This window comes from Cavia porcellus, unplaced genomic scaffold (assembly GCF_034190915.1).
Source record: "Cavia porcellus strain 051 isolate PalLab524CR breed Dunkin Hartley unplaced genomic scaffold, mCavPor4.1 scaffold_11, whole genome shotgun sequence".
Lineage (NCBI taxonomy): Eukaryota > Metazoa > Chordata > Mammalia > Rodentia > Caviidae > Cavia > Cavia porcellus.
This window is the reverse complement of record NW_026947494.1, coordinates 64,267,357-64,274,582: the sequence shown is the minus strand read 5'-3', so window position 1 is coordinate 64,274,582 and position 7,226 is coordinate 64,267,357. Positions and strand designations below refer to the sequence as shown.

General features: G+C 40.9%; 1 long non-coding RNA gene across 1 annotated transcript; it reads right to left on the bottom strand.

The window, feature by feature from the left end:
* Positions 1 to 1,040: 1,040 nt before the first annotated feature.
* LOC134478018 (uncharacterized) lies at positions 1,041 to 6,716 on the bottom strand. The gene is made up of 3 exons (XR_010050360.1): positions 6,657 to 6,716; positions 5,967 to 6,105; positions 1,041 to 1,148 (listed from the first exon to the last, which is right to left on the bottom strand). It is a non-coding gene; the product is annotated as an uncharacterized LOC134478018 (long non-coding RNA).
* Positions 6,717 to 7,226: the final 510 nt, after the last annotated feature.

Here is a 7,226-nt window from a genome sequence, read left to right as displayed (position 1 = left end):
AAAATGAGCAACTCTGTCAGACTGTGGTTTCTTTAAGTCTGTATCTGGTACCACATGAAAGAAAATTAACCCACCTAATATTTCATTGTCACATGATGGATTAAATTAAAATGATTCCTAACAATTTATCAGTTTAATATATTTATACTAAGTGTATTATTTTCATTTCAGGTTTGCAGATGGTTTTATATAAACTACATTTTTATCAAGTCTGTATGTGAACAATGTTTTAAAAGCTCTACAATAAGGTTCACATAGGGTGTATTTAAGAAACTGGCAACCAGAGTAAAGAAGAAGCAGGGGAAGCACCGGGGGAGGAAACAAAGAACGAGAAGGAGGAGGAGAATGGGTAAGAAGAATAAGAAGAGAAGAAGAAAAGAAAAGTCTGATACTGGAGATGCTCGTGAACAATCTGAGTTCAATATGCTTAGATTGTGAGTAACTTGTGCAAATGTTTTGTAAGACAAGCAAGCATTTCTAATAAATTTTAACTTTATAAAGGTGATGTCTTGCAATACCAGTAGTATCTGACACTGAATGTCACATGATCACAACTGAGCCAGTGGTTCCCTATGCCCTGAAACAAGTGTAAAATCAAATAAAAAATGATTAAAGAAGGGATTTTCAAGTGGTTTTGTTTTGTTTTGTTTTTTTGGAACTGAGGATCAACTCACAACCTCACACTTGGCAGGCAGGTGCTTACACCACCGAGCTAAACCCCCAGACATTTTAGTTAAATTATTAACATGCTCTTCAGCCCTGGGGATTTAGCTCAGTGGTATAAGCGCCTGCCTGGAATGCAGGTGGTCAGAAGTTTGATCCAAAAAACAATTCCCTTTGCTGTTAAATGATCATAATGGCTATTCTTAGTGCATACAAGATTACAAAACAAACAGTACATCTGTTTGGATATCACTAACCCTAAATACATAGACAGAAACATGGCAAAACGGTCCCTACTTTAAATGAATTTCTTGACGAAAACCAAGAACATAAAGAGCATTCTAACCCATTAAAATAAAAAATGTAGTTTTTATTTCCTCCAGAAACTTCAAAATGCACTTATCCAAGAAACCACACCACTGTTTTCATAGATTGTCAGACAATGTTTCACACCATCGTTCTTGGTGTCTTAGAGTTCATTCTCTCTGTGAATAAAAATCAAAGAAATGACCACGTGTTACATGATCCACTTCATTTATTTCTGTACCTCACTCGTTCACTACTTCATGACTACTATAAATGAAGTGTTACCTGCTGAGCTGGGGCAGAGCAGATCAAGATAGGGAGGCACGGAGGAGTTGAAAACTGCATGACTAAGCTTCCGGGAGAACATGGCGGACAGATAACAGCAACTACCGGAGGCTCTCTGAAAAACTAGGCTCAGAAGCCAGATATGGTGTGGACAAAAGAGACATAAGCAGGTGGAGTTATGCTCTGCTGACTCAGGAACGAACTCGGCTGAGAGAAACCAACTTGGAATGCAGTCCTGGTGCTAAAACAGGAACAGAAAAGTCTCGCTGCTGAGGCTGGACCCTGCGCCATTGGAAGCCGCGATTTAGGTTTCCCGCCACGCAGTGGCTGGCTGCCTCTACATCAGCTCGGCAAGGAGAGAGACGCGCGGAAACTCTGAGAACGGGAGTCTGCGAACGGAGTCGAAAACAGGATGGGCAGGGAGGCATGTTCTGACTTGTGGCGAGGTGAGTGAGAGAAACTGACACTCCACCACAGTTTGACTCCAGCGGACTTTCTGGGCCCGTGCAGTCCTGCGGGAGCAGGGCGTGCTGGCGACTCCAGCCACACATTCCCCTCTCAGGCGGGATTGGTGAAAAGTGCCTGGCCTGCGTGACGCTGCCGGCGGACCCCGTAGGCTGGCCCAAACCAGATCCCAGAGCCTGACGGAGGAGGCCGGGAGGGGCGGGCCCCGCGTAGGCTGCCTGGTGCGCAGCGGTGAGTGGGAACACCTAACCGGCGCAATTCGATCAGGCTGTGGCTGACAGGGAGAGAAGCTGGGCCTCTCATATAAGCTTGCATATATAAGGAACAGAGAATATGGGAAGAGGCAGCAACAAGAAAGGCTCCTCGGCCCCCAACTCTGAGAAACAGGCAATAGCGGACACTGCACCAATACACATAAAGCACCATATAGAGAGCCTCATAGACCAATTCAGGAATGAAGTTATCAACGACCTGAAGCTAGAAGTATGCAAAATAGTTAGAGAAATGCTAAGCCCCACCCAAGAAAAACAGATGGTGGAATGGAAGAACAGAAAAAGAGGGGAGAATTGTTTGATGGAGAAAACAGGGAAAGCATAGAATACGTGAAGCAGGTTCAAAGGGACTACCAAGAAACTAAGAAGTCTATCGAAGACTGGCATAACAGCTTGAAAGAAACTAAGGACAGACTATCTGAACTGGAGGGCAGAATTGTAATATGGGAGAATGAAATGAAAAACTTCTTAAAAATAACAAAGAAACAAACAGCAATAATACAAAGACAAGAAGATGATAAGAGGATCCATAACTTAAGGATTAAGAACATAAAAGAAGAAGTAGGGACACAAACAAGTGAACTACAAAAGCTACTCACAGAAATAATCCAGGAGAATTTTCCTAATTTAGCAAAAGGTAAAGATACTCAGATGTATGAGGCATACAGGACCCCAGCTACCTACAATCCAAACAGAGCAACACCCAGGCATATAATAATAAAAATTCCAGAAATTCAATACAAGAACAGAATATTAAAAGCTGTCAGCGACAAGAAACAGACCACTTATAAGGGAGCACCCATCAGAATTACAGCAGATTTCTCTGCACAAACCATCAAATCACGAAGAGCGTGGGGGGAAATAATTCAAGCTTTGAAAGATAATAATCTCCAGCCAAGATTGAGATATCCTGCACAACTGTCCCTGGAAATTGATGGAAAAACAAGGTGCTTCCAGGATAAAGAGGAACTGGGAGAATTTGCAACCACCAATTCAACTCTACAGAGAGTATTGCAGGATATTCTAAAAAAAGAAAAATACAAAGAATCCAGAAATAGTGGAGGCCACAACTAATGGAGCAGAGAACAAAGTGAAGAAGACAAACTGACAGCTACTGACAGAATAAGAGCTCAACAGAAATGAGGCAGAGAAGATTGGATGATAGGAACAGCTATTTTGGAGAAAATGACATCTTAATAGGTAATACTGATTTAGTATCATCTTGTTTTGAAGTCTCATCTAGCTTTTGTCCTTCTGTCTCCAATGGTCTAAATAGGTTGTATCTTACTGGATCTTATTATGTACGATAGTATAAGCAAAAACCTTTTAAAGACAAGGAGATTATACAGAAACCATTATTGATTTTCTGTTAGTCGATTCTAAATACTCTGTAATGCTGTCATTCTCTTAAATGGTTTTACATTGTTTTGATATACTTAATGCTACAGTATACGAAGTTGTACTCAAGGATTTCAAGGAAAGAGACAATATGGTAACTACTTTTAGGTCAGGATTATCTGGTAGTGAAACACTATTCTGCTTAAATGGTTATGTTTTGATCTGTGCTGTTTCGTTGTTATGCCCTCTTTTATCTCAATCTCCACTCCATTATTTACTTTTTTAATACTTTTTTTAAAATTTTTATCCTTTTAATTAAAGGAAAAAAAAATAACAGGATATATTATAGTAACCCACTTTGACTTTCCATTACCTCGATTTAAAGCCCTGTATTACTCTCACCATCTTGTTTTTAACTGATGTTCCCCTATTCTGTTTTGCTGGATAGTATCAGGTTCGAAAATTTAGGCATCAGCTGTGAAGATAATGAGATTCATTATAACGCCCATTCTTGTTGACTTTTATCTACTTTTGAAGACCTACAATGTCTCCAATGGTTTGGTTTTGTCGGATTTGTTCTTTACTGTTTTGTTCAATTGTATTATAACTAATGGTATAGGCAATTCTATTAGAGATAGCGGGAGGCATTATGGTAACCATTGTTGATCACCTTGTATTATGTTTTCACATTATCTATTATGTCCACCCTTTTGACTTGACCGATTCTGTTCTGTTATGTTACATTTGGTTTTACTCTCTTCCAAAAAAGTAATAAGAACCGTGAGAGCAATGAAACCCAAAATGTGTAATAGTCATTGTACAAAAGAGAGGAAAAGAAAGTGCTCTAAACTATATAACTGCATGTATATTTAAGTGTATAAGATAGAAAATGATATCACAGAGTTTTATTGGATCATTGTACAGAACTGTTTGCAGTATCATTGATGGAATGTCCACTTTACAAGCTTTAATTTTGTGACTTGAACAATTATTTCTAAGATGGCAATATGTAATCCATTAACTAGTAATTTCCTACTGTTCATTTTTTTTCTGCAAATCTGTATAACTTGTACCCTTTCTCTGCTTTTTTTTTCCTTTTCTCCTTAAATAAAATTAAAAAATAAAAAATAAAAAATAAATTAAAAAAAAAAAAAGAAAACTGCATGACTACAGAAAAAAGGTCTATTACCAAGTGAAAACAAACCAGTATGACAAGGCTGGGAGCTTATGATCCAACCATACTATTTCTGGAGTAGGGAACATAGTATCTAGGGAGGGAGAAAACACCAGCTGTTTCCATGAGTGGTCAAGGATGAGCAGATTGATCACACGGGAAGGAAAGGCTGCACTTCCTTCAGTCTGCACTAGGGAGGATGCACTCAGGGAGCCCAACCATTTTTGCCAGTGGACGGAGCACCTCCCTTCCACTGACTCCAAGTGCTCTACCACTGCCCCAGGAAGCATCCAAGGGTACACTAAGACAGCATCTGGCTCTTACTGTCCCGTGTATGTGCTCTGGAGATGAGAATGCCAGGGGACCCTACCTCCCAAGGGAGCAGTCCACTGGCCCTCACCCAGGGCTCTCGGGAAGTTCCCCTGGCTTCTGGAGGTGACTTTAGAGGCTGAACATGTAGCCTTAGAAGGAGACCTGTGACCAGTGTAAAGCTGGACCCTTTCCTGAAGCCCGATTCCCTTGGCACAGTCCCATTCCGCACTCTGTCATAACAAGCCCTGCAGGCCCTGCCAAGAATGCGTCTCTCCATTAAGACCTGCCCTGAGAACTATCCACAAGCTGCCCGCTACACCCACAGCTGGGGTGAGGGGTGGGAGCCTTGTGCTACCCTCCCTCCGCATACATCTTACTTAACAGAATACGAAATGCATACAAGAAAGAACACATGACATCAGAGCTTGTTTGGAGAAATGTTGGTAAGTGAGGAAGGACACCAAGATACACGTTCACTGAATTTCTATTTCTTTTCTTTCTTGCTTTTTATTGTATTCATTTTTGGTACTGGAGATGGAACTCACAGCCTCATGCTTGCCAGGCAGGCATTCATGCCACTGAGCTAAATCCCTGGCCCTTTTGTTTCTATTTCTATATCAAGAGGAGGGAGAGATACTATATCATGCACCATATTCTTCTGCCTTGCTCACACTCCTTAAGCACTAATGCTGTGCAATGAAAACAATGTTCTTGACTGCATTCACCTGCACTGGATGAGACTTGTTATTTGTCCAGAACTGAGCATGTTAATTGTTGGGGCTTTTTTGGTTCAGTAGAGAAACAAAGGCAGACAAGAGAAAAGGCCTTATCAGTGGGCATGGGAGAGCTGCCAAAGAGTGCAAGATCCCTCTGAGGCAGACAAAGAAGCCATGGGGCTTTGATTAGGTTTGACAGGGGATGGTGTTTGAAGAGGCGTACAGAAAGAGCTACTGACAGCTGATGGTGGAGATGCTGACACATGCACGAAAAGCAAAAAGGTCAACTGGAGCTCGGAGGAAGAACACAGAAATCAATATTAGAGGGACACGCTGTCATGTTAGGATCCAGCACCATGTTGGGCAGGCACCACGTGAGGTCTGGCAGGCTCCCACATGAGTGAAACCTATCACTAATTCAAGCGGATTTCATACCAAGAGCGGCCCGTAGGGTGATCTGGGGCTGATGCTGACCTCGCAGGGACACCTCCTCCTGTACTTCATTGTGGCCCCATCTGCCACCCAGTGTTCTTTCTTCTACTGTTCAGTTTCTTTAAGTCAAGGAATGAAACACCTAAAGGAAATAGCAAGGAAGGCTGCATCAAAAACCACGACTGTTTCCTGGTTTATTACCAATAATACCTCCACTCACAAAATTATAGAACAATAAAGAAAATTACAAACCAGGTGACTTTAGTTTTATAGGAAAGTTAGAACATCTAAATATACTAGGATTATAGTAAAATAGATATACACATCTCTCATGCGCACTTACATGCACACATTTTGTGCGATACTCATTAAATTCCTTTGTTGTGAAATAATTCTAGCTTTCATTTCTTGGAAATTGCCTGATTATAGACTTTGATATTTATTCAGGGAATCAGTCCTTTAGTTTTATAGCCTTAAATCTTTTGTTGTTATTCAAAACTGCCTAAGGCTGCTTTTCATTATGATAGACAATGTTAGGGTCCAGCACTAGAAATTTCTATCTTCCAGATAGAAATCTGCACTTCTACAAAATTTCTAAGCACATTTGTTACAGTTTTATTGCCTATAGGCACACTGTTGTAAACAGAAGTACAGAATTCCCACATCTTTGAAACCAAATTCCCGGCAACTCACATGCCCCTCATCCTCAGACCCTGGAAATCACCATTCTACTGCCTCCTTGAAAGGTTGCTGTATTTTAAGCATCTCATATAAAGAAAATTGTGTAGTATTTGTCCTTCTGTGATTGGTCTACTTCACTAAACTTTCTGGGCTCTTCTCCAAAAACAACAGAAACCAACGTTCACAGCAACACTTTCCGTAACAATCAAGATGTAGAAGCAATATAAACGTTACTGTTGCAATGGATAAAAACCAGGCCATACGATTCCTATAATTCAAAAGCATTCTGTCACTAAGAAGAAGGGGAACTCTGTCAGAGGTAACAATGCAAATACATTTCTTTTCAATTAATTTAGTAGCCATAGAACTTTGTTAGGGAAAGGTGGGAAGCCCCAGATAACTTCTCCCCACACAAAAAACAACTGCAACCAGACACAGACAGAAAGCACTGTGGTACTTCAAAATGCTGCAAGCATGCAGGACTAGGCAAATGGGGACTGGAATCCAAAGGAGAACAACAGCCCGTAACGTTGGATTTCTCCTACTGTGTCTTCTTGCTTTGTCTAGGGAAAATCAATTCCA